Here is a 26,925-nt window from a genome sequence, read left to right on the forward strand (position 1 = left end):
TTGCTTGATAATTTTATTTAATTTTTAGAAGTTAAAATTTCATATCATGGAAAGTTTTCAATGAAGAGCTGATTTCATGCAAAACTTTAGGTATTGAAGCATGCTGAGAATTCTTGCAAAATTTCATGTACCTATATCGGAGAAAATGGAAACCACTAGGGATCATTTAATTGACAAAAGCATAGTTTTTAAGAAACGTAATTTTTAGCGAATGTGATAGGTTTAAAAGAGCTGCGCGTAGCATTTAAAAAAATGAGCGACAGACTTAAAAATGGTGGGTATAGACTAAATATGGGAAAAAAGTGTTTAAAAATGTGTAAGGTAACTAATTATGTAAAAAAATAAATATTATATAAATACAATATTTTTAGGCTAAAAACTCAATCCTAACGAACCTTAAGGAAAGCATATACCTTTGAGAGATTTTTGAAAAGAGAACGCATGTCGAAGAAAGACTAGTTAAATGATTCGTAATCATAATACTGTCCAAATTTCACGAGAGGATCCCTGCGAGGGGAGTATGATTCTTGCGGGGTAAGAGGAGAGAGTAAGCCAGTAACTCAGCTTGAAGGAGCAGGTGGATGGGAGTGGTGTCATTGGCCGGCTGGGACAAGCAAGGCTCAGTCAATGGCCGGCCGGTTCCGTGTCGGGGATAGGTTATTAGAGCGGGGGAATAACTCGCATTCCTTGCTCGGACCTTCTCCTGAAATGCGGACTGTAGTTTCTACTTGAGATGAAACTTCCAATGCCGGTGAGTCAAGTTCAAATCCAGACGAGCCAGTGTTATTTTGTGGTGGATAAACGACGATTATGTTGTAGAAGATTTATCGGAATACTCTGCCAGTCTCCACAATTCACATAACGCTTCTTACAAAAATAAAAATATATTCATTCATTCATTCATTCATTCATAGTGCTCTGCACAAGGGCAGGTCTTTCACTGCAAACCCAGCATTCTCCAATCTTTCCTATTTTCTGCCTTCCTCTTTGTCACCGCATATGATCCACACATCTTAATGTCATCTATCACATAAAAATACAACACAATTTTTAAGAACACAAAATTCCTTGAATTTACATGGTGAACATTCTGGAGAACGAGTTATTATGAATGACTTGTTTTCAAGTCCATTGAAATAAGTTCACGAAACTTCTGACTGGTAATCGTATTTTTTTAACGTCGATAATATCCAACGTAACATTATAGAGGCAATACGAATTCCCCATATAGACCATAGACTTTGACATTTATTTCGGGAAAAATTAGTCATAAAATATTACATTTCGCATTTTATCGCGAATTAATTCCCATAATATTATTCTACAATTTTATTATAATTGAGGAAACTTTATGCTGAAATGAAAGGAATATTTTCTCTTTCCTATTGTTGGGATTTAATGGCGAATAAATGAAACTTCAGTTGATCTTTGTCTTTTAGAACCACACTTTCCTTTTTAAACTCAAATGTCCTTTATTCTTTAAACAATGACTGGACATTGTGTAACTTTTCCCAGTCTAACCTTACGTTACAAAATTTGCGTACTGATGTATTCGTCTCGGATACATAATTACCTTCCTCGGGAACTTTCTCGCTCTGGTATGCACTGTAATTTTAATTCTGAGAACCATTTTCAAAAACGAAATTTAAAAGATATCTCAAAACAAGGAAATCACATTATTTCTGCCACCCACTCACTTAAGTACTGGTTAATATTAGTATTTAGTATTTATTTATTTAACCTGGTAGAGATAAGGCCGTCAGGCCTTCTCTGCCCCTCTACCAGGAGATTCCAACTACAATATCAACAATAAAATTACAATTAGTATTAAATTTACAATTACAATTACAAATAATATTACAGTTAGTATTAAATTTACAATTACAATAAAATCAAAGTACGAAAAGATTACCTGAATAATTAAAGCTAGATAATTTATCATAGAGAAACAAAGAATATTTTATATTTACTGAATTACAAATTAAATCTAGAATAACAAAATTGTATAGTGATGAAATTACTGAATATTGAAATATTTTGTCATAGATTAAAGAAACTATTTACAAGTAATCAATTACTGACCAAGTGCCTAGTAAGTTTTCGTTTGAATTCAATTTTATTTCGACAGTCCCTGATGCTAGCAGGTAGCGAATTCCAGAGTCTTGGCAGGGCTATTGTGAAAGAAGATGAGTATGAGGAGGTGCGATGGGATGGTATTGTTAGTATTGTTTCATGACGAGAGCGTGTGTTCAGATTATGGTGGGAAGAAAGGTAAGTGAAGCGAGACGACAGGTACGAAGGAATAGAAGAGTTCAAGATTTCGAAGAGAAAGAGAAGTGAATGTAAATATTACTGACCTTTAAGAATGCTTGGCTGCTAAATCCTTTTCTTAAAGAATGCACCGAATGCCTCCAACTCCAGTTTCTACCTGTTAAAAAAAAATGAAAAATTTTCTCATTGCCAAGAATAATTGAAACCTTTGACTGATAATTGGAATAAGAACGCATTTTCGCAAACATGAATTATTTCGTTGCAAAACTTCTTTTTTGCAAAAATTCGCTATAAAATATTGTTATATTCATTATTATTACACACATGTTCACAAAGAAATCCATTTCACTTTTTAGGATTAGTTTTCATTAGTAGAGTTAGCAGTAGAGTAACTTGGGCAAGTACTAACTATCCTTTCAACTCTACTAATGTAAATGTAATTGGTAGAGTAGAGTACTTGATAGTGGTAGAGTAGAGTAAGATTGCACAGTGGGATAGTAACTCTACCACTCCCCTTCCTCCACCACTGATTTTTACTCTACTCTACCGGCACTAATAGGCTACTAATGAAAAAAAAATGTTTGGTTTAATCGAGTGTACTGCTTATGAAGAAATTGGCGCATTGTTCTTAGTTTTGTTTCGTTGTGGTACTTTTAAAAATGAAGTGGTCTGCGTTGCAGACAATTTTTGGCGTGATCATCTCAAGCGTGTCTCAAAGATTTCCCGGGGTCATCCTCAAACACAGTTTATACTTTTCTACGTCCTTTTCAGCAAGTTGCCTCAGAAGAAGGGCAGTCCACACCTATGGAGTAACGGTCAGCGCGTCTGGCCGCGAATCCAGGTGGCCCGGGTTCGAATCCCGGTCGGGGCAAGTTACCTGGTTGAGGTTTTTCCGGGGTTTTCCCCTCAACCCAATATGAGCAAATGCTGGGTAACTTTCGGTGCTGGACCCCGGACTCATTTCACCGCCATTATCACCTTCATTTCATTCAGACGCTAAACAACCTAGATGTTGATACAGCGTCGTAAAATAACCCAATAAAATAAAAATATATATAAAATAAGAAGGGCAGACGCTCCATGACTGTTTTCTCTTTACCCAGTCTTTAATCCATATTTTCTTTGTTCTATTCTCTTCTTCATCGATTGCTGAAGTTACTTCCCTAAACAAAATTTCAGCAATAATTTTAAAAGATTTCGTCACAGAAAAATGACGACCGCTGATGTTCATTTTTGTGATTTCAATTTTGCGCTGTATGACTCTCCTCTACCATATTATTTTCCATTTGAGTGTGAACGGGTACTCTACTAAGTTCGGTAGAGTTGAGTAGTTTGCCTAAAAAGTATTCTAGTATACTCTACTGCTAACTCTACTAATGAAAACTATGCCTAAATCCTCGATTATCACATTCATTGTTAAGGCGATAGTCAGTGGCCTTTATGATAGTGAATGAACAAATAGTAGAACGTTGAAAGGGAGGAGCACTCTGAGAAAGAGTCCTTCAACATCATCTTTATTCGCTAGTGTCAAGTAGGGCTATTATGATAAAAAAACAATCTTTTGCTATAATTTGTCTCTCAAAGCATATACAAATTAAAAAAATTAAGACGTGGTATTTTAGACACAGGAAGGATTTGGAATTAAATTGATTTCTTTTTGTAGTAGCAGTGGACAAAATGTATCATAATAGCCTTCTGTGTGGGCTACTGTGATACACGTATAGGGCTATTCTGATACAGTGCTATAAATCTGGTCATATTATGCAGAGGAATTAAATAAGGCTATTACGATGCACAGAGATGCTTAATGTAGCTCATGTACGAGTTTGGTTGAAATCAAATTAAAATTGACTAAGATTTAGCAAATTTTGTAGACCCTAATGGCCTCTTTTCCCATAAACATTTATATAATTTAATAAAACTTTAACACTTACTACCAATCCTAGAAATTTGTTATATGCCAAAATATATATATATATATATATATATATATATATATATATATATATATATATATATATATTGTGTCTAAGAAAATGATTTAGGATGTTTGAGAATAAGGTTCTTAGGAAAATATTTGGGGCTAAGAGGGATGAAGTTACAGGAGAATGGAGAAAGTTACACAACGTAGAACTGCACGATTGTATTCTTTACCCGACATAATTAGGAACATTAAATCCAGACGTTTGAGATAGGGAGGGCATGTAGCACATATGGGTGAATCCAGAAATGCATATAGAGTGTTAGTTGGGAGGCCGGAGGGAAAAAGACCTTTGGGGACGCCGAGACATAGATGGGAGGATAATATTAAAATGGATTTGAGGGAGGTGGGATATGATGATAGAGAATGGATTAATTTTGTACAGGATAGGGACCGATGGCGGGCTTATATGAAGCCGGCAATGAACCTCCTGGTTCCTTAAAAGCCATTTGTACATAAGTAAGTAAATAAGTGAGTAAGAAAATAGGTAGAGGAAATTATGATACAATTTGTGTTACTAAAATAATTTAAAGTACGTTTTTAAATAACGAGAAATGTATGTTCCAAACTTCTGTTAAATTTTAGCAGTAAGAAGAATGAGTAGCCTATTAAGCTAAAATTTCTAAGTAAGTTAAAAATAAGTCTACGTGTGACCTTTTTTAACTTACACTGTATTGTGGGTTCCAACATATCTATTAAAACAATCCTGAAGACGTAAGAAATTGTGAAATACCCCTCAAGAAGTAATCAATTACTTTAAATGAGTGAATCAATCAATTTGGTCAATTTATTTCATTGCAAGCAATATTTTAATAGTGCTCCAAGCGTATCATAATAGCCCTAAAGCGAGTATCATAATAGCCCTTCTCATTAACACAGCAATTCCTGCTAGACTACTCAAAATTCACAGCTTTTCTTTAAAGAAAATGAAACTGACATTATTTTGAGTAAAAGAAAAATTTTAAAATTATTAGGCCTATATCTTTATTTATTCAAGAGCAACAACAAAAGTAACCGAATATCACATGGAATTTTTTTTCCAAGAAAAAAACAACCTTTCCTTTTAATACATTTATAAGGCTGATACTGATTTTTTTAAACTTTGTTCAATATTGCTCCTTAAAGAGCATAAGATATATTTCCGTAATAACAGTTTTAAGCATTTTCAAACTGAGCCTTTGGTGCATTTTAAGGAGTTAGGTACAGCTTACAGCAGTAAAAGTTTTGGAAATATTCAACATTTTTTCCTCTGTTACTGTATCTTATACAATAATGAAAATTGGTATTGTAAAACGCTGTCCTTCTGCTATATGAAAATAATATTTTTACGATAAAAAATATATATATACTTTTTTCAAAATTCAAATTGTGGCAGTTCACTCTACAGTGATGAAACGTTTCCCTCATAACTCATAAACTTGTTAATTTTTCATGTTCTCTCCCTTTCATTTTATTGCTGAAACTCAGGTTTACAACATCATGGTCTTTCAATTATATCCCTTAAAAATAACATGTACTTTTTATTTATTTTGTGTTAGAAGAGAATACAGATATTTGACTATTTTTATAAATAAATTTATTTTTTTATCAGACAATCTATCAAAGGTAGAGAAGTGATTTTGAATCATATTGTAGATATGACATACACACAAAAAATTCATCACAGAATGTTGGATAGTTTTTTAGTTATGAGGGAAACGTTTCATAACTGCACAGTGAACTGCCACCATTTTGAATTTTGAAAAAAAAGAAAACATTTTTTTTAATCATAAAATTAATTTTTTTATATAGCACAAGGACAGTGTTTTACACATACAAATTTTAATTATTGGACATGATACAGTAATGGATGAAAAAATGTTGAATATTTACACAATTTTACTGCTGTAAGCTGTACCTAACCCCTTAAACTCTGTACCAAATGAGCCCGTTTTTTTTACGGTATTATATTAGCCCTACTTGATCCCATAAATTTCATTTCGTCTTATCGACATTAGAAGCTTGGGTTTCCAGCATGGAAAACCGAATGGATTATGTAAACGTAAGAATTCCAGTAGCTGAGTCCACCCCTAAGTCCTCTGGTTTGAAAAAATGACGACCGGGTGAACAGCGACAAAATTTATTCACCTAAGTGTCAGGTAGCCACCGGCGTAGCATGGGCGATAACTCGACCGTGCAATCCAATCCCGCCTGGATTAATTACTTTGTTGAGTTTTCCTAGATAAAATGGTATTACATTTTTTAAATATATAATGTCGTAACCAACCTTCGGACTCATCTCGCAATGATGAATTTCATCAACGCAAGAGATAAACTTGCAGTTGATAAAATGTTGTTAAATAACCGACTAAAAGGTATAATTTCAAGTGAACTGTGTTTAAGGCGTTAAGTACAGCTTACAGCAATAAAATTTTGGAAATATTCTACTTTTTTCCCCTCCATTTCTATATCTTGCACAATAAAGAAAATTAGTATGTGTAAAACATTGTCCTTCTGCTATATGAAGGAAATATTTTTTCGATTAAAAAAAATATTTACATTTTTATTTTCAAAATTCAGTTCACTGTGCAGTGATGAAGCCTTTCCCACATAACTCAAAAACTATCCAATATTCTGTCATGAAATTTTTTGTGTGTATTTATGCATGTCGTATATACAATATAATGCAAGATCACTCCTCTACCTTTGATAGATTGCCTAATAAAAATAATTCATTTAAAAAATGGTCAAATATCAGTATTTCCTACTAACACAAAATAAAATAACATTATTTATTAAGGAATGTAGTTGAAAGAGCATGATATTGTAAACATGAGTTTCAGCAATAAAATAAAAGAGAGAGAGAACATGAAAAAGTTAACAAGTTTATGAGTTATGGGGGAAACGCTTCATCACTGCACAGTAAGCTGGCATCATTTTGAATTTTGAGAGAAAAAAATATATAGATTCTTTTAAATCGTAAATATATATATATATATATATATATATATATATATATATTTCATATAGCAGAAGAACAGTGATTTATACATACCAATTTTCATTATTGTACAAGATACAGTAATGGAAGAAAAAAATGTTGAATATTTTTAAAACTTTTACTGCTGTAAGCTATACCTAACCCTCTGCAATGCCAATGTGCGTATTACATGCAAATGATAATAGACCCTATAGGCCTATGCTATATGTTGGTATCTATCAAAGTGAAGTTACTTTGTCAAGCTCTCATTCTGTGGGGAATTACAGAATTAGTATTTATATGCCATATATCCAACGACCAAACATATTCGAAATCATTTTAAATTCTGTTATACAAAGCCTCAATTCGGTTTCTATTCTCGGAGGATAATATTTCCACACGAAGCACCGACACGTGCAGATGGTTGCAAAGTAGCTCATTCCAGTTAAACGAGCTAATTTTAAACTGCTTTTTATAGTTGTCATTGTTAGGGACTCTTGGGGAAATTATGTGACTCTTCCAGCTCAACACCGACAAAACTTTCGCGTAAAATACGCTCCACATTTGACCAACTATTCCATTTGATATGATATTTAGATTGTAATATAGGATAGGGTAGAAAAAACACTATCGTAATTTATGAGGTAGTAGATCTTATTTTCTCAACATATAGGCTAAATTTACATAAACTAGGATAGCTACTTGAAATTGTTCAAGAGCGTTTGAATGAAATAACAATGTACCAAGAAGACAGCGGAAGAGAATATAACTTGGAATAAAATGAAATAGAAGAGGGAACACAAAAAAGTGGAACAAGGAATGAAAGATAAATGTCCACGGAAAAGAAAATAATAGAGTAAGAAATATAACGGAAAGGTAAGGAAATAGAGTAGAAAAAGAAGTGGGAAAGAAAGGATTGGAGATACAGGGAGAACGAAGTAGGAAATAGAGGAGAAAAGTTTGGGAAACAAAATAAAAAAGGGAACTGAGCAGAAGAGATTATGTAACGTAAAGAGAAAGAGTAAGTAACAAGGAAGAGTATAGGAGGCAATGGAAGAGAATAGAAGACAATGAATCATAACAGAGAAGAGATTATAACAGAGTAAGCTGTAGAGAATAGACTAGATTAGGAAACAGAAGGGAATACATTTGGGAAAAAGAGTGAAACCGAGTATGGAACAATACAAAATATAGTAGGGAACGGCAGAGAATATATTAGAGAACAGACTGCAATACAGTAGGGAACAATAGAGTACAGCAGGAAACATAATAAAGTATAGAAAAGAATGGAACGCAATACGAAATAAAACAGAATACAGTAGGAAAAAATTGAATAAATTAGGAGATGAAATAGAATGCAGTGTGGAACAGAATAGAATACAGTAGGAAATAAAATAAAGTAATAAACATAATACAATTGCAGTGAGGTACAAGATAAATTGCAGTAAAAGCAGAACAGATATAAGACAGCCAGAAATAAAATGGAACACTTTAGGAAAAAGAATAGAATACAGTGAGGAATAATAATAGAATACATCAAAGGAGAGAAAAGAATAAAGTGAAAACAAAAACAGAATACAGTACAAAATAATAGATTACATTAAGAAACATAACAGAATACGGTAGGAAACAATAGAATACTAAACGATATATTAGAGTAGGAAAGCATATAACAAGTCTGTAGTAGAAGACAGAATAGAATACAGTAGGAACGAATACAATAAGCCTACAGGAGGAGACAGAATAGAATAGTATAGGAAACGAACTAGAATAATATAGGAAAGAAAATAGTGTAATGTAAGAAATAAAACAGAATACGGGAGGGAACGACTCTGAATACAGAAGAAAAAAAAACAGAATATAGTACGAAAGGAAACAGAATACAGTAGGAAACAAACGAAAATATATTAGGAAATAGAACAGTATAAAATGCGAAAGAGAAGAGAATATAGAAGGAAAGAAATAAAATAATTGGGGAAACAAAATATAATAGATTAAGAAACAAAGCAGTGTACAGTAGAGAACAGAATAGAATAGAATAGAATAGGGAACCAGACATAATGTAATGAAAAGAAATACGTAAGAGAATGACATAAAATAGGGAATAGAGGAGAATGGATTAGAAAATAGAATAGAATACAGTGATGAACAAAATAAAATACAGTAGTTAATAGAACGAAATATAGTAGGAAACAATATATAATAAAGTAAAATACAAGGCAGAATACAGTAAGAAGAAAATAGAAAGCAGTAGAGAATGAACAAGAATACAATATGGACAGAAACAGGATATATTTTGGGACAAAAACAAACTAAAGTATGAAACGAAGCAGAATATAATATGGACCAAATAGATTGTAATAGGAAACAAAACAGAATACAGAAGGGAACAAAACAGAATGCAGAAGGGAACAAAATAGAATACAGTACAGAACGAAACAGAGTACACTACGAAAAACAACAGAATATAGTATGTGTATATATCCAAACAAAAGGCGCGAAAACCAGGAACAACCAGTTCTTAGGATTGCCCACAATAGGCTGAAACTAGTCCACAAAGGTACTCCAAAACGTGAAAGCAGTAAACTGCCTATTCCGAAGTGAACTTTTGTGATAATTGAATGGTTCACGGGAAAAACGAACAATGTCACATTTCCATTAAGGGTGAAATATTGATCTATTTCAGTACATTACTGCCAAATTATTGATATTTCTACTTGAAATGAAGGAAATGATGAGTGTATCCCGGGTTTTAATTCTCCTTTACCACTTTTGTTAAAAATAACACCAAAGTTTGTAGTAATGCAGTGAATTAAATAATGACATTACCCTTAATAGTATTGTGACACTGTTCGCTTTTCCCGTGTAATATTCAATTGTGAAAGATATGCAATCCGGATAATTCACAGGAGATAGAACATGCAAAATAGTAGAACGGAGAAGAAAACATAGCAGAACGGAGAAGGAAACATAGTAGAAGGGAGGAGGAAACATAGCAAAACGGAGAAGGAAACATAGTAGAACGGAGAAGGAAACAGCAGAACGGGGAAGGAAACAGTAGAACGGAGAAGGAAACATAATAGAACGGAGAAGGAAACACAGCAGAACGGAGAAGGAATCATAGCAGAACGGAGAAGGAAACATAGCAGAACGGGGAAGGAAACATAGTAGAACGGAGAAGGAAACATAGTAGAACGGAGAAGGAAACATAACAGAACGGAGAAGGAAACATAGCAGAACGGGGAAGGAAACATAGTAGAACGGAGAAGGAAACATAGTAGAACGGAGAAGGAAACATAGCAGAACGGAGAAGGAATCATAGCAGAACGGAGAAGGAAACATACTAGAACGGAGAAGGAAACATAGCAGAACGGAGAAGGAAACATAGCAGAATGGAGAAGGAAACATAGTAGAACGGAGAAGGAAACATAACAGAATGGAGAAGGAAACATAGTAGAACGGAGAAGGAAACATAGCAGAACGGAGAAGGAAACATAGTAGAACGGAGAAGGAAACAGCAGAATGGAGAAAGAAACATAGTAGAACGGAGAAGAAAACATAGCAGAACGGAGAAGGAAACATAGTAGAACGGAGAAGGAAACATAGCAGAATGGAGAAGGAAACATAGTAGAAGGGAGAAGGGAACATAGCAGAACGGAGAAGGAAACATAGTAGAACGGAGAAGGAAACATATTAGAACGGAGAAGGAAACATAGCAGAATGGGGAAGGAAACATAGTAGAACGGAGAAGGAAACATAGCCGAACGGAGAAGGAAACATAGCAGAACGGAGAAGGAAACATAGTAGAACGGAGAAGGAAACATAGCAGAACGGAGAAGGAAACATAGCAGAACGGAGAAGGAAACATAGCAGAACGGAGAAGGAAACATAGTACACTGGTCAAAAAAAGTTAAGCATAATTAGGCATATAACGGTTTTATTCATTAAAATAAAATAGATAAATTATAATTGGGTTTCTTGGTTCCACAGAATAAACTTAAAAGTAGAAATACACCATTTGTTAACAATGGACTCAATATGAAATGAAAAAGTTGCATTGTTTGGAACAACGGAACAGATATGGGAAGTTGAAATTCGTACATCATCAAAGAAAATGAAATGGTGCTTTCAGTACCCTGTTTAATAACATGTTGGTCCTCCACGAACCCTGAGGCACTCTTGTATGCGACGGGGCATACTCAGTACCAACGCATCTAAGCTCTCCTGAGGCAAATTGTCCCATTCTTCCAAGGCAGCATTCCTGAGTTCTTGAATCGTTAGTGGGTGATGTGGACGATTGGAAATGGCTCTCCTGAGAAAGCTCCATGCATGCTCTATGCAGTTCATATCCGGTGAGCATGCTGGCCAATCCATTCTTCGGATCCCATGTTCTACCAGATACCGCTGCACACTATGAGCACGATGAGGCCGAGCATTATCGTCCTGTAGAGTGAACCCTTCTCCTACAGTCTCTGCAAAACCACTTACTATGGGTTGGAGGATGTTGTTCTCATACACGGCAGCAGTCATGTTTCCCTCTATTGAAACCAGTGGTGTGCGGCGGCCAAACATGACACCTGCCCAAAACAAGATCGAACCACCAAACTGTTGGTGACGTTCCACGGTCATTGAGGGATGATTTCGTTCCCCTGTTCGTCTCCATACGCGAATAGAGTTGTTGTCAGGGTGTAGGCCCATTCTCACTTCGTCTGAGAATAAAGTTCTGGTCCATTGGTCTCGTGTCCAATTCTCATGTGCTCTAGCCCATCTTGCACGAGCACCCCTGTGATGTGGACGGAGTGCAGGAGTCTTGAGTGGTCTTCGAGCATACAACCCTATGTCATGAAGTCTATTGTGCACAGTTTGGCTACTTACAACAACACCAGTGGCTTCGCGCAGATCATGGCGCAGAGTTGTAGCTGAGGCTATAGGGTTCCTACGTGCAGATAACCTTACATACCGGTCCTGACCTGGTGTTGTTTTGCGTGGACGGCCCTCGCGAGGTCTATCTGCTATTGACTGGGTTTCCTGGAACTTTCTCCACAGTCTGGAGACAATACTCTGATTCACATGAAGGATGTTAGCAACATCAACTTGTCTCATGTTTTGTTCCATCAAAGTGATGATTTTGATGCGGTCTGCCATTGTAAGGGTGTTCCGAGCCATTGTACTGCACTATGAAGCACTATGAAGCAAAACGACACTGATTGAACTTTGCTCGAATTACAGGCTTTGTTTACTAGCCGTGATTTGGATGTTACCTAGTGATGCAGAATAAAACAAATGAAAGAGTTTGAATTGGTAAACATAATACGTGCCACATAAAACCAAAAGAAACATAAATATCAGGTATTATTAAGTAAACTGGAAATATGCTTAACTTTTTTTGACCAGTGTAGAACGGAGAAGGAAACATAGCAGAATGGAGAAGGAAACATAGTAGAACGGAGAAGGAAACATAGCAGAACGGAGAAGGAAACATAGTAGAACGGAGAAGGAAACATAGCAGAACGGAGAAGGAATCATAGCAGAACGGAGAAGGAATCATAGTAGAACGGAGAAGGAAACATAGCAGAACGGAGAAGGAAACATAGCAGAACGGAGAAGGAAACATAGTAGAACGGAGAAGGAAACATAGCAGAACGGAGAAGGAATCATAGTAGAACGGAGAAGGAAACATAGTAGAACGGAGAAGGAAACATAGTAGAAAAGAGAAGATAATGTAGCAAAATGGAAATTGCGAGTACAATAAGGTAGGCAAAAATAATAATAATAATAATAATAATAATAATAATAATAATAATAATAACAATAATTTATTCTGGCGAAGTTGGCTAAATTAAAAAAAAACCGAATGGAACAGATTTTCTCTCTGTGTCCCCTACCCAGCGCAGCCTGAAATTTTATTGTGCTTAAGATAAAAGGCTGAAATTTGATAGATAATAGACGCTATTAGATGACAGATTTGAATACGTAGACGGTAACCGATTTCATTATAATCTAGAAAATAACATATTAGAACTGTACAGAAGAAGAGATTAAAAGTGCTTATGAGGAGATTTTAGTAATGGGGAAGTAGTTTAGGATATAGTACAGGAGAATGGAATAACATAGGGAATTAAAGTTGGAGGCTTAAATGGACCTAATCGCTTGTGAAGGAAAAGAATAAGACAGAATAGAAAAGAATAGAGTACTATCCCATCATAAACGAATCAAATGAAAGTGTACAAAAACATAATGTACATTGTTCTCATGCTTGCTGCTTTATAATGAAGAATAGATTTTTACACAGTGATTCTTGACAGTTAAACGCTTTGAATAATTACACAAAACACTCGGAATTATTGTACATTTTCAATCTAAGAAGCTATTTAGAGGAAATACTAACTATAGTTAAGGAGAGAAGGGTGTGTACCTCGGCAAGAATGAAACTCATTGCTGGCATGGAATATTACATGATTATCGAACATCAGTTTCTAGTAGATTCATATCAGCAGCACTTAAGAGCGGAAAATCCGTAGTGTATTACATACAGCTCGCCCAGTGCAGAGGTGAACGGTATAAACTTCCCATTAGGCAAAGATAACATTCGAACCAAACAGCAGAGAATTTAGTGAACAAACTATTTAAACAAGCGAATGAAAACGCGAGTTTCCAATTACGAGAACGAAATGCCTCCAAAAGATCTTGGTCTGGAATCCTGACTGTATGATGCTGCAAATCGGATCTGATAGTAGCTTTGAATTTACTATTCTAGAAGATAAGAAGGCTTCGACGAAACTCAATGCGTCAAGGGCCCAGACCTACACAGTGAGTGTTGGCAGTTTGAGAGGAAGAATGGGATGCATATCTTTACCCCTGTCAAAGATGTGCGTATGAATTTGTTCTAGTGTCTGACTCACTTGTGACAGGTTGATTTCAATTGTTTTTTGTTGTAGTTATCAGTTAAGTAACTGAATTATTTTCGAATTTATATTTTGGGAAATTAAAAAAAAATAACTTCGGTTAAAAAACAGATTACTAACTTGGTTTCTCCCAATAGATTAGAATTATGGTCTGATCACTGTATCATATTCTTTATTTAAACGATACAGTTCCGCTAAATGAACCGAGAGATGCGACTCTCGTTGCGCAATATAGTTTGAATCTGTTTACTTTATACCCTTAGGATGAAATCTCGCCATTTTCTCTCTGCTAGTGGACAATACTGAATCTAGTTGTCAGGTTGAATTTTCTTTTGCCAACTTTGTTTCGAATATTGGTACTGATAAATATTGCAACTGGTACTTCTTACGCTGACAACATAGTTTGCTTTTGAAGAAGCAGCCAATGTTATTATACTTCATTTCATAATATTTGAAAGGAGAAGTAAACATTGTCGGCAGCCTTGTTGGCGAGTTGGTATAGCGCTGGCCTTCTATGCCCAAAGTTGCGGGTTCGATCCCGGGCCAGGTCGATGACATTTAAGTGTGCTTAAATGCGACAGGCTCATGTCAGTAGATTTACTGGCATGTAAAAGAACTCCTGCGGGACAAAATTCCGGCACATCCGGCGACGCTGATATAACCTCTGCATTTGCGAGCGTCGTTAAATAAAACATTTTTTTTTTGTCGGCAGAGGAGGAAAGAAGTATAATTGCTATTCAACCAACGACAGAGATCTCATTCCACGTTTGACTTGGGCGGTCTGAAGCGTTCTACCCCAGTCCAACGTTTTAATTTATTTTAGTAGGTTATTTTACGACGCTTTATCAACATCTCAGGTTATGTAGCGTCTGAATGAGATGAAGGTGATAATGCCGGTGAAATGAGTCCTGGGTCCAACACCTAAAGTTACCCAGCATTTGTTCATATTGGGTTGAGGGAAAACCCCGGAAGAAACCTCAACCAGGTAACTTGCCCCGACCGGGAATCAAACCTGGGCCACTTGGTTTCGCGGCCAGACGCGCTAGCCGATACTCCACAGGTGTGTACCAGCCCAACTTCAAAACAAGCGTGGAATGAGATCTCTGCCATTGGTTGAATAGCATTTATACTTCTCTCCTCTTTTGCCTGCAATGTTTACTTCTTCTGTCAGACATTATGGAACGAAGTTTAGTGAGTGTTATTTGAAACTGAACGTAATTAATAATATTAATACACTAAATAACAGAATAATAATTCATAAACGACATACTGTACATTTTAAAGTGTATTCGGTTTTCGGAGTTCGTATTAATCATTTCATGTGTTCAAACAAAATAAATGTTTAAGTTAGATCTCATGAATCGTAGACTGTTTAGTCAAACCAATGAATTTCTTGTTGTCAGACATTTTAATAGGCCTATTAGATCAATGGAACAGTCAAATCAGAAATAAATACATATGATAAAAATTAGTATTATTGTTTCAGTACAATGCGTTGTGATTTTATCTGCTTTGTTGGCATCTGGCAACAGTTGACAACATTAAAACGACGGCCATAATTATTAGGAATTAATCTTACGGTAGGCATAGGCAGTTATAGGTTAGGATGAGATTATCCTTAAGCACGGCATCTAAAATAATTTTTTGTGCACACATTATGAAATTAAATGTTCTGCTGGGTTAAGCCGGCTTCACCATTCTGCGCATCATGTATTCCTCTTCAGTCATAAAGTCAGAAAACTATGCTTCTGGTGATGGTCTACCATAGTTTCGAAATCTATCCGATTCGTCTAGTTCCCCGCTCTGTATTTGGGACTTCTGTTCCTCTGAGACTTTCAGATTCCACCACCACTGCCATCTACAATCCTCCTGGCAAATGACGAGGAAAACCTGCTACGGATGACGACCAATACGACACCGCCCAAACACAAATAGGTGCGCTGATTTTCTATGGAGAAAATGAAATGGGGACAGTGAAGATTGGTTGTGGAATGAAGAGCGAAAAACGGCAGAAAAGCCCTCAGAAACTTGTCTTTGTCCATCACAATCCTACAATTCCGCCATCTCCGAGATTTGAACTCGGGTTCACGGTAGTCGTATGCCAGCGCTTGTCGAAATGAAGTACCAAGGCGACTTCGTTCCACAGCAGCAATTCTCTTCGTGGGGAATGAGTAGGGAGGATAAAGTTGTGCAGTGGCGCAGTACAAATTGAGATGTTGCAGGCATCGCGGTTATTTTCGCTCCCATTGCGGCGCGTCGGGGATGATGAGGTGTCCCACCGCACGGAATATGAATTAGAGTTTAGTCACCTCCAGGCAATGTAACATTGTCAGCAGTTGCAGGGCTAGTTATTCCGCATTACCATAAATTTAAGACTTTAAAGTAATGAGAGGTATATAATTTTCTAATACTTTAATCCCCACTTGGCGTGCACCTCCGGGATCACTGACTGTGAATCGTTTGCTTGCTCCCAATTCCAATCGCACGGGACGATATTTCTTCCCCACTACTGAATAGTTACTGGATGAACTAAATGAATTCGCTTGTACGACATAATAGAAAATTCACGATAAATATTCCCAAAGCTAGCTAGTTAATATTTAAAAACTCCATTTAAAGTGTGGAAGCTATTTGGATGCCGGCTGGGTAATGTTACCAGACGTCACCATTTCCCGGGGACAGTCCCGGAATTTTGCTTTCTGTCCCCGGAAAAATTCATGCCCAGAATGTCCCCAGATTTAATAATTTTTCCCAGATATTCCCGTATTTTCATGGTTAATTATTAATATCGTTTAATGATCCTTGTCCATTGCTGTAATAAATTTTGCTAATGCAATTCTGCAGACTTTTCATGATGCCTTAATCAAAACTGAATGTGGTGACGTAACTGTAGTCGAGCCTTCCATTTTCACTGAAGTTAAAAAACTGAACTCCAGGAAAGAAGATAAATTTATTCCACCACCAATTATGCAACTTTTTGGCGTTTTTAGAAGTGACTCTTATTTTATAACATAATCCTCAGTGTTTCTCATGAAATTTATGAAAATGCTTTCAAAATTCTAGTGCCTGGGTTATTTATTCACATAAGATGTCTATAAAATGTACTTTTATTACCCCTGTAGAAAGGCAAAAATTTGAAGAGACATTCCATTATGTAGCTGGACTTGACCTGGATGAAAACAGTTTATTTGATGAAATTTCTTGCTTGAGGAATATGTAATTTCAGAGAAAATGACAAAGTGAAATAAAGAAAATGCTCATTTTTGTTCAAATGGAGCGGAAATTTTTTATTTTTTATTTTTTAGGAAATGATTCCCTGTACACAACTCCAGAAGTTGATTGAACTATCTCTGTGTCCTGGAAATATTGCTTCAGTGGAGAAAGTTTCTTCATTGAACATGATGTGAAGATCCCAAAATTTCAGAATGATGAGCTAGAAACTGTGCCATGTTTACTATCTCAACTAACTTCATCAGGAGTTTCGTGAATAATTGGATGTAAAGAAGACCTGCTTAAAAATAATTATTCTGAAAAAATAGATTAATCTGTAAACAGAATAAATATCAGAATTTTAATTTTTTTAATTGTATAATCAACTAAATAAATGTACGGCAATCTGTTTATATGTCGACGTCTGTCCCCGGAATTTGTGTAAAAATCTGATAACTTTACGGTAGGGACGTACGTAAGTATTAAAATGCAGCTTTGTCGCTTCGTAGAGGCCATAGCCATGCATTCAAATTGGCTGAAGGAATGAAAGCCTCTCTGAATCTGAGAGTCGATGTCGTTTGTTTACATTTTCTTAGCGCCGTGAGGAACTGAACGCGTCTGCTTACAAAAGAGCTGTGTTCACAGCTCATTCTCATATGTACCGTCGTAAAATAGACGTGCTTAATTGTTAGCGAGTTTGACTCGTGTTCAGAGGCTCCTGGGCTAATTACTTTCTTGGGGTTTTGCATGGTTTTCATTAACCACAAGATGAAATTAACTCTCTGAGATGCTTCGAACGTAAGATCTTGCATAGAATATTCGATCCTATTCGAGATCATCAGGGCTGGAGGATGTGCTCTAATAATGAATTACATAACTTGATTGAAGGGCAGGATACTGTAAAATTTATAAAAGCCCAAAGGATAAGATGGCTGGGAGATATAAACAAAATGCCAGGAACATGAATACCAGTAAGAATGTTGAAGGTGAGACTATGTACCGTATTTACTCGAAAATACGACCCCCCATTCTATACCAGATTTTTCTTTAAATCTAGGAAGGTCTTATATTCGCATCGGGTTTTAAAATCGAGCATATACTAACATGAAAATGTAATATGAGGACCAAGATTGTAACTAAGTAAAGAGTATTGTACTGTACTAACAGAAACTAAATCTAAAGATATTTAGATGTTTAAACTTACTTAACTAAGTACGTAACGGTTATTTAATAAAACAAATTACAAAATTCATTTTCATATGTAGTAGCCTATCTGAATCGTACAATACACTTGAAAGCACTATTCCACTCAAGCACAAGACTACCGGTAGTTACTGATTTCATGAGCTGTAATACTGAAAGGCATGATCAGGTAGAAAGGATAAACGGAAAGGCCAGCTTCCACACTCCTGCGATCTCATTGTTTTCGCTAAAAGTTACTTAAAGTGGGTGACGGCTGTCCTAGGGCTGAACTTAACGGTGTTCCACATACCGTTCTCTATTGACTTAGGGATATATTGTGTTCTTTTGACAGGGATTTTCAGAAAAAAACTTACACTTTGTCTTACTTAGAATACGGCACTAGAATTCCATTACCGGTATTTTCTTATGGGTCTAATATTCGAATACAAAATATTTTTATAAAAAAATACTTAAAAAAATTAGTAGGGTCTTATAATCGATGGGGTGTTATTTTCTAGTGAATACGATAATAGAAGGAGAAAAGGTAGACCAAAGGTGAGGTGGATGGATAGTGTAAAGCCCAGTTTCCACGGTGCTTGTCTTCTTGCGTGCTTTCTTGCTGGCCAGCAAGTTGGGTGCCGTGGTGGATACGATGCTGGCTCCCGTGTTTGCTGCGGTGATGGTGGTTGTTCTATCTTTTCACAGTTCAAATTGGAAAATCATGTGCTGATTCATCTGTTGCCAACACTCATGGGAACCGGGCTTAACTAAAGACCTTGAGACTACGGGCGTGAGAGGCTGAACAAATATCTTGGACGACAAAGTAAGATGGTAGGCCGTTGTTAAAGAGGCCAAAACCTACTCAGGGTTGTAGCGCCAAACGATGATGATGATGATGATGATGATGATGAGGATGATTATGGAGATGAAATTCAGGTTATTCCTACGGTGAATCTTCTGACTCATCGCACAACTGATGCAGCGTCATTAAATAACCGATATAGAAAAAGGATATAATATAAGTATTGCTCTTATTACACTACCTGCGGTGGTTGAGTAGTTCTGCATATAACGTAGGGGTTTTGGGTTCGACTCCTGTCAGGCAGGATTTTTTATTAAAACATTCATAGCTACACTTGTGGTAAGCAAGGTCGCAGTTCCGATTTTAAAGGGGATAGGTATAGCTAAGCTCCTAAAAAAAATCAATTTTTCAATTTCTTTCTTTTATTTACAAATTATTGTAGAATGTTTTCTAGAAAAATTTCTATAGTAACTGCAATAGTTTTCGAGTAATGATTTAAAATGCAAGACGCTGCAATCTCGGTTCAACCTGACAGTGGGGAGTTTATTGCTTATTCCCCACAAATCACAATCGCTCTATCTACGATATCATGCAAAACCACTTCTCTGTCGATTAGTTCTTTTGATAAAAAATAAACACACTTAATAATTCTCAAAATCAAGGTATTATTTCAAACGCTAAATTAAAAATATTATTTATCAGGAAATGAGGTTGAAAAAATATAACACTGTAAACATGAGACGCAACAATGACATAAAAAAGAGATCATGTAAACTATAGTAGAGTTATTCCTGCATGGTAAGCAGCTGCAATTTTGAACTCAGTATATCTGTAGGGAAGTTTCTTTCATTCCGTTGACTCCGGTACGATCGTATGAGTTGACTGGAATAAAATTGTTACTATGGCGAAGAAAATCGGAACGAAATGGTTTATCTCAGTGTTCTCCCGTCTCGTTAAAAATAAAATTATTTCATTCCACCAAAGTTCTATCATTTGGTTTCATGAAAATAATATGACACACAAGACTAGTCGGAAATGTTGAAGTGGTGATCTCAGCTGATTAATGGAAAGATTCAGTTACTTCTAGAGACCGTTGTGATAAGCACCCACTTACTGTAGGGATATAAAGTAATTGGTATGATTATAATTGGTATGGCTGTGACTAATGTTTAGAGTGGCATTAATGTAAATGTATTCCATCCTCATAACTCGTGCAGACTTGACCTAGATATTATAGTTTGAGTCATGTATGTATTGGGGTTAATGACTAAAAGATTATCTGTCCAAAGTCCAACGACAGGTCATTGCACCAGCCACGGCGTGGGTACGCCATCGAGTAGAGGCGAATCACGCGGACTTCGAAGATCACCGTAGCGTCACTGACGCGAGCCTATAAAACGGCGCGGAGATTGTTGGAGGAATCTCACTCATTATTATAATGCAGTTCTGCAGAGAGCAGGAGTGTTGGGGAGGGCGACGAGTGGCCCACGTGGCAACGAGTAATCATCATCTTCATTTCATCACTTGTACTACGCCTTGTATTTCAAGATTGATTTATTAAACTTAAGTATTGGCAGCCATTGGTTGTTTAAAGGACTTAGGTCTTTTACTAACCCACCTACAACGCATTCCAATAGAAGTTATTGCAACAAACTTCATCGCCCGTTAAGCACCTACTGAATTCATTTTCGTAAAATTTTTGCGCTGAAGATTCAACGGTACAGTTTTGCATTGTACTTTTTTTGCGTCTTGCAACAATTCTGTTCTTTTATTTCATTGTAAAATATGTTCCCGTTTATAGTTTATTTAATTGAACTATTATTGAAAGACATACGTAGAGAAGTGAAATCATTTGCTATATATCAAAATAGTAAGATAAAATTTCGTTTTCTACATTACACAGAAAAGGAAATTCCTCATTTCGAAAAGCAATTTGTCAGACTTCATATTTTATACATTTTAAACAGCTGTTATATTTTAAAAATATAAACCTCAAAAGGTAAACGCGTACAGTAACTATATTTACTATGTTCTTTTCTCGAAAATTGACATTTAAAAGTGATATACGTTTTAAGTACGTAATACAAATAACAATAGTTTATAATGAGATTAAGCACATTCATTCCTTGACATTTGAACCATGCTTCTGCGTGAAATTCTCGACCGTAACAAAGAATGCTTTCACTGTGATAGTGTTCTGAAGAAAAATTTAAATATGCTGGAACTTCATATCTCTATAGTCTGCGAACTGCTTACAGGTTCCATTAACAGAGTAATAGAGTACTGTTGTTTTTAGATAGCTTGGCCGGTGTTGGGCGCAAGTATTTGAGTAGAGGTGATGTAGAGTGCGTCAATTTCTCAGGAGACTTAGTATGTAATGGAATTTACGAAAGGGAACACTATGACCCAGCACTGCGACCTGTTATGATCTACTGCGCTAACTCTCAAGCTACGCGCATTCCCAAACCCACACCGTCTGACTACACTAAGGTTCGCTTCGTACCTAGGTTTCCAGCAGACAACTTTCCTCGTCCCTACACCAGCCTCCTCAGTGCGTCGCCAGCCGGCAATCGAGGAATGCTATGGAATGATGACGAAATGGAGAAATGGTGACAGAATGATGTAGATGCCTAATATGGGAAAAAACGGGAGAACGCCGAGAAAAACCACAACTGCGAACTTGTCCGCCACAAGTGTCACTGTGGATTTTTCAATGAAAAATCCCAGACCTGACCGGGACTCAGGACGCCTGGCAGAAGGGGGAAGGAGGAGAACTACATGCATGCTGACGTAAGTTATATCTATATCGAAAAAAAAAAGAAAACATTGGTAAAGTACTTGCACCTCATTGGCGAACACAATTTTTCCACTCATTGTTATCCAAACACTCGTGCTGAACACAATGCATTCTTCTCTTTTCACACTTCCACTCTCAATAAAATAAACAATGTCTTTATTGATTTCATTACGACATAAATGTTTTTGCAATAGTTAGTATACCACGAACTTGCACAAGGAAATAACTGAACTCTACAGGAGCTGCACAGCGACTAACCCATACACCCCTAACTTTCCTCATCAGTATAATATGGACTTGCCTGGTTTACTGCGCAGCCGGCCAAGCTGTCTAAACACAACAGTGCCAGAACTGAAAGTCACTTACTTTGAGAGGGTCGGTAATATCTGGATAATGGAAATAGCTGAACATAATCGTATACAATGTTAATCGTAATTGTGTTCAGAAAGTGTTGGATATTCCCATTGGAAACCTGAATTGAAAAGCATATCAAGTCTAAAATTTACCGAATTTGACTTTTTACCTGACAAATGTTGAGCTTTACATAGTCTACCATCCAGTAAAAAAGAATATACGCAGTCCGACTCTGAGCCTGTATGTTTTAATGATACAAATATTTATTTCAATACTCTTATATATTGCAAGCCTATATAGTTTTCATTCTCTCCTGAAAAATTTACTCCAATGTTTATAAATTCAAGTCTTCAATTTAACATATCGAAAGAGCTTACAGGTTTCAAAACTAAAGTTATACAGTATCATGTCTGAAGAGCGGCTTACTTTTTTGAATCCATCATTATGCCTGGATAATTAAAAAAACATCCCAGTCGCTCAACAATAAAAAAAAATCTGGATAAAGTAGTCCCGGAAAGGAACTGATTTTAAGATACGTAATGGGAGAAGATATTCCTCATGTCTTACGTCGGCAGAGCCGAAAGAGTTATGCCGTGAGTAGCCCCTTATCCAGTGTCTTAATTAGAAGCTTTTACCACAGATTTGAGAATTACCCGCAATTAGTGGCTAGCATTCTTCTCTCAGGTCGATGCCTTCTCGTGTGTTCCAACGTAAGCCGACACGCGTGAGCCTTCAAACTTTGTACGGTAATCAGAAGGTGCAACATAATACTAAACAGTCATGAAAACCAATCAATATTGGTGCTGCTCAGGAACTTTTCAAAATATTGGAAGACATACTACATTCTTTATATTTTTAAAAGAGCTCTTGTTGCCTTAATTTCGACGGGAAAATTTAATCATGTATTCAAAATAATTCTTTAAAATAATGTTATTTTATTTCCTCTTTCGGTAAAGCATCTGAATATGGACATGCCGCCACAGCACACGTTCAGATCTGTGCAGACAGAGCTAAATGGAATCCAGGTTGGCCTGTTCAGGCTACGTTTCTTATCTGATTATGCTGTCTGCATTCGATTGTTCATTATAGTCATATCCAGAAGCAAAGTAGTGGACCATAAATTATTCAGGAAAGCGCAATTCGATAAATCAAACAAAGGTAAATTCAATTGTGGTAGTTGACTTCGTAAAGGAAAAAGATTAATAATTCGTGTAGGACAAAATTCGCGACATCAAGGCTTAAGTAAACACTGACATTACTCATTCACGAATTGAACAGTGTGATCCGAAAACGCGTTCAGTTCACTTTTATGAAAGGACTGGACTAGTTTTTTTTTTTATCCATCGGTCTACGGACTGAGCAAGTTTTCAAGTGACATACACAATAACACAAATTTTTAGACAAGGATTGACGATGTTCTGGAAGAAAACATGCTTCAAATAAAGGATTGAAGCCTCAAACATGATAATATACAATAAAATCTTGGATTACGAGCATAATTCGTTTCGAAAACATGCTCTTAATCCAAAACACTCGCTCATCAAGGCGACTTTCTCCGTATAGGCATATATATATATATATATATATATATATATATATATATATACACACCCACTTATCAACGTACAATTTATTTATAGTCCTATTACTAGTAAACCCAGTTAAGACTAGTAATGCAAATTTTCTAAAAACAGGTATTAAAACTTTATTAATGTACGAAAAATCACAATAAATTCTTCAAATAAAGTAATTGGTTTGTTGCCTGCATGCAACATTTCGGACTTATTTCAATTTAGTAGAATACAGAGCACGGAAAGACAAGTCGGAGACTGTACTTAACTTATTTTACACAAAAAGTGGATTTAATCGGCTTTACTAGTAATAGGACGATGTATACATGGGTAGATCTTCTTACATTATATGCACACATATATTTTAAAATTTATTTTACATGTCTTTTAACTTATTTATTTCCCTCATTCATTTTTCTCTTACTTTCTAAAGGTATATTCCTAAGGATTTTATTATCTGTTCATTTGTAATTCTTGATAGCGTATTGTATACCTGCCGCCCGCAAGAATCAATGTTGATGCAACCGAGCGTAACTATAACTGGTAGAAAAGGTGGGTGGGGTAAGAAAGGGGAGTAAAGCAGTCGCTCTGAGGAGCTACAGTTCTGCAAGTCTGTACTAGACTGTGATTGTAGACAGTATCGGTTAATGAAATTATGTGGTTCCAAAACATACGGTGATAGGCCTATATACATTTTTGGCGAAAATGAGATCTTGCGATATGTTATGCGTTCTGATGACATCTTTATTAAGGCAAAATTTGACATACATATCTCTTACTTTTCTCTCTAATCCATTATTATGAAACGTGATTACTATGATTCTATACAGTCGTTCAAACTTTAAATTATCGCTCCTGAAACTGCAAGAAAAGACATATCACACGACTTGAGACTACAGAATTATGCGATCAATGTTGTAGAATATGTCCAAGTCAATTGTAAATGTGGAAAAATGTATTGCGAAGTTGAAAATTCTTCCTGGTCGCAAGTGACAATTGCAATGTGTGTGAAGTCTGGCACAATCTATACACCTGGCATATGATTCCTTCGTTTAGGTTTCTTAGCGGAAATATGTCATAGCAATTTATATCACGAACATGTAGGCCTACTAGTAGCAATGTAAATAAGGAGGAAAGGTTTACATCTTCTCAATTGGATAAGATACTATATGTTCTTAATCTCTTTTCTCATATTACTTTAAGTAGAGCCTCTATTTTCCTAACATAGTTTCATATCAATGCATGAAGCCTTTTAAATACACCATTTTCACTTTTGCCCTTTATGCTACAGTCACATATGTAAAAATGCAAAAAAAAAATGCAGTGTTATAAAGAAAATGATTTACCTGTTCTCAAGAGTACCACAGAATTACAAATCTCGTCTTAAATGAAAGCTAAAAGACCGGTAATAAATTTTGTTTGATGATTTTTAGAAAATTTAATTTGTACATTTTTATTTTTATTTTTTGCATTCTATGAACAGAAAGAAAAATTGCATGTTCATTTTTACTTATTCTTTAATTTGAAATTTGAAAATTTCCTCTTACAGAATTATTCAAGAATAATGTGAGAATATGACCTAAGAATTTTATTCAATTATCTATATTATTCTCTGAGATATTACATATTAAATATCGAAAAAATGTAAAACAAACAAACTTTGTATATTGAATGAAGAAGTTTGAGCACACGTATTTAGAAATGGCGTAAAAGTAATCATTTTCTTCCTAACGACCTTGAAATTTCGCTCAAATGAAGTTAATACTACGAAGTATTTCTGGGCGTTTCAGTATAATTTTTCAATAATAACCTACCTCGTATGTAATCGTGAAAACTTTGTAACTAATTCAACAGTTCATAGCATAAATACACGTCGAAAAACTGACTTTCATACTCCATCGGCAAGTCTATCGTGCTATCAAAAAGAAGTGCGTTATATGGCAGTAAAAATGTTTGATAGCCTCACTATCGATATAAAAAATAAAACTCAAAACACAAGATTATTTAGGGCCAAATTAAAGAAGTACCTAATTTCTCACGCCTTCTATTCGGTAGATGAATTCATGACATCCAATAACGCTTCATGAAATTGATACTAAAACTTTGAGTGTACTATTGTAAACCTCGTCTGTATCTATTTCATTTAGACTGTAACTATAAATTAAGACTTTATAATAGTATTAATTTTTTTTTTTTTTTACTTGTTCCATATTCTTGCTCTGAAGCAATGTATGAATACCATGGAATGTTAATAAATACAATACAATATACAATACAATAAAAAAATGTTAATTTTGGCACATATTTGGTCAATCCTGTAGGTCCTTCACCTTAATAATCAAGGGCCAGCTATTCGCCTGTTCGGACCCACCCGAGGCGATGAAATCTTAATGGCTTTCATTAGAAGGGAAACGTAACTTGCGCTCCTGTGTTCTATATTTATAGTAAGTAAGTAAATGAATCCTATTCCTGAAAGAACAAACTGCATACAAAATTTACAGTTCATTTCTTGCTAACATGAAAATTGAACTCTGATGGTGATCATCCTATCGTATTACTGAGTTAATGAATTCCGTCTTGCAGGTGCTCTCCGATCAGCAGTAATATTACTCAGAGTGAAATCCGGAAGATACGGGTATAATGAATTTCTCAAATATAAGCTACATAATCTGCCCATTCGACAGATATGTTTAAGAATAATTCTCTGTTATTAATTTAATTAAATCTTATTCTTGTAGAATCAATAGCAGCCATTGACCTGGTCACCAATTCCACTTAAGTCTTAATTTTTTTTGGGCAACAAGAGGAAACGTTGAATGTTCAGGAAACCGAAGCTGCGAAAAGTGTTCTTGTTATTGATACAAATGTAGTCCTGTTATCATGACATATTTCT

At 35.7% G+C, this 26,925-nt stretch overlaps 1 protein-coding gene across 6 annotated transcripts in view; it reads right to left on the bottom strand.

The window, feature by feature from the left end:
- LOC138707810 (serine/threonine-protein kinase NIM1) overlaps positions 1 to 26,925 on the bottom strand; it is a 918,589-nt gene that overhangs the window by 232,058 nt on the left and 659,606 nt on the right. For all 6 annotated transcript variants that reach the window (XM_069837750.1, XM_069837753.1, XM_069837752.1 and 3 more), the window contains one exon: positions 2,358 to 2,428. The gene's annotated coding sequence lies outside the window, so the exon portion shown is untranslated. The remainder of the gene's footprint in view (positions 1 to 2,357; positions 2,429 to 26,925) is intronic.

Source organism: Periplaneta americana, chromosome 10, assembly GCF_040183065.1.
Source record: "Periplaneta americana isolate PAMFEO1 chromosome 10, P.americana_PAMFEO1_priV1, whole genome shotgun sequence".
NCBI lineage: Eukaryota > Metazoa > Arthropoda > Insecta > Blattodea > Blattidae > Periplaneta > Periplaneta americana.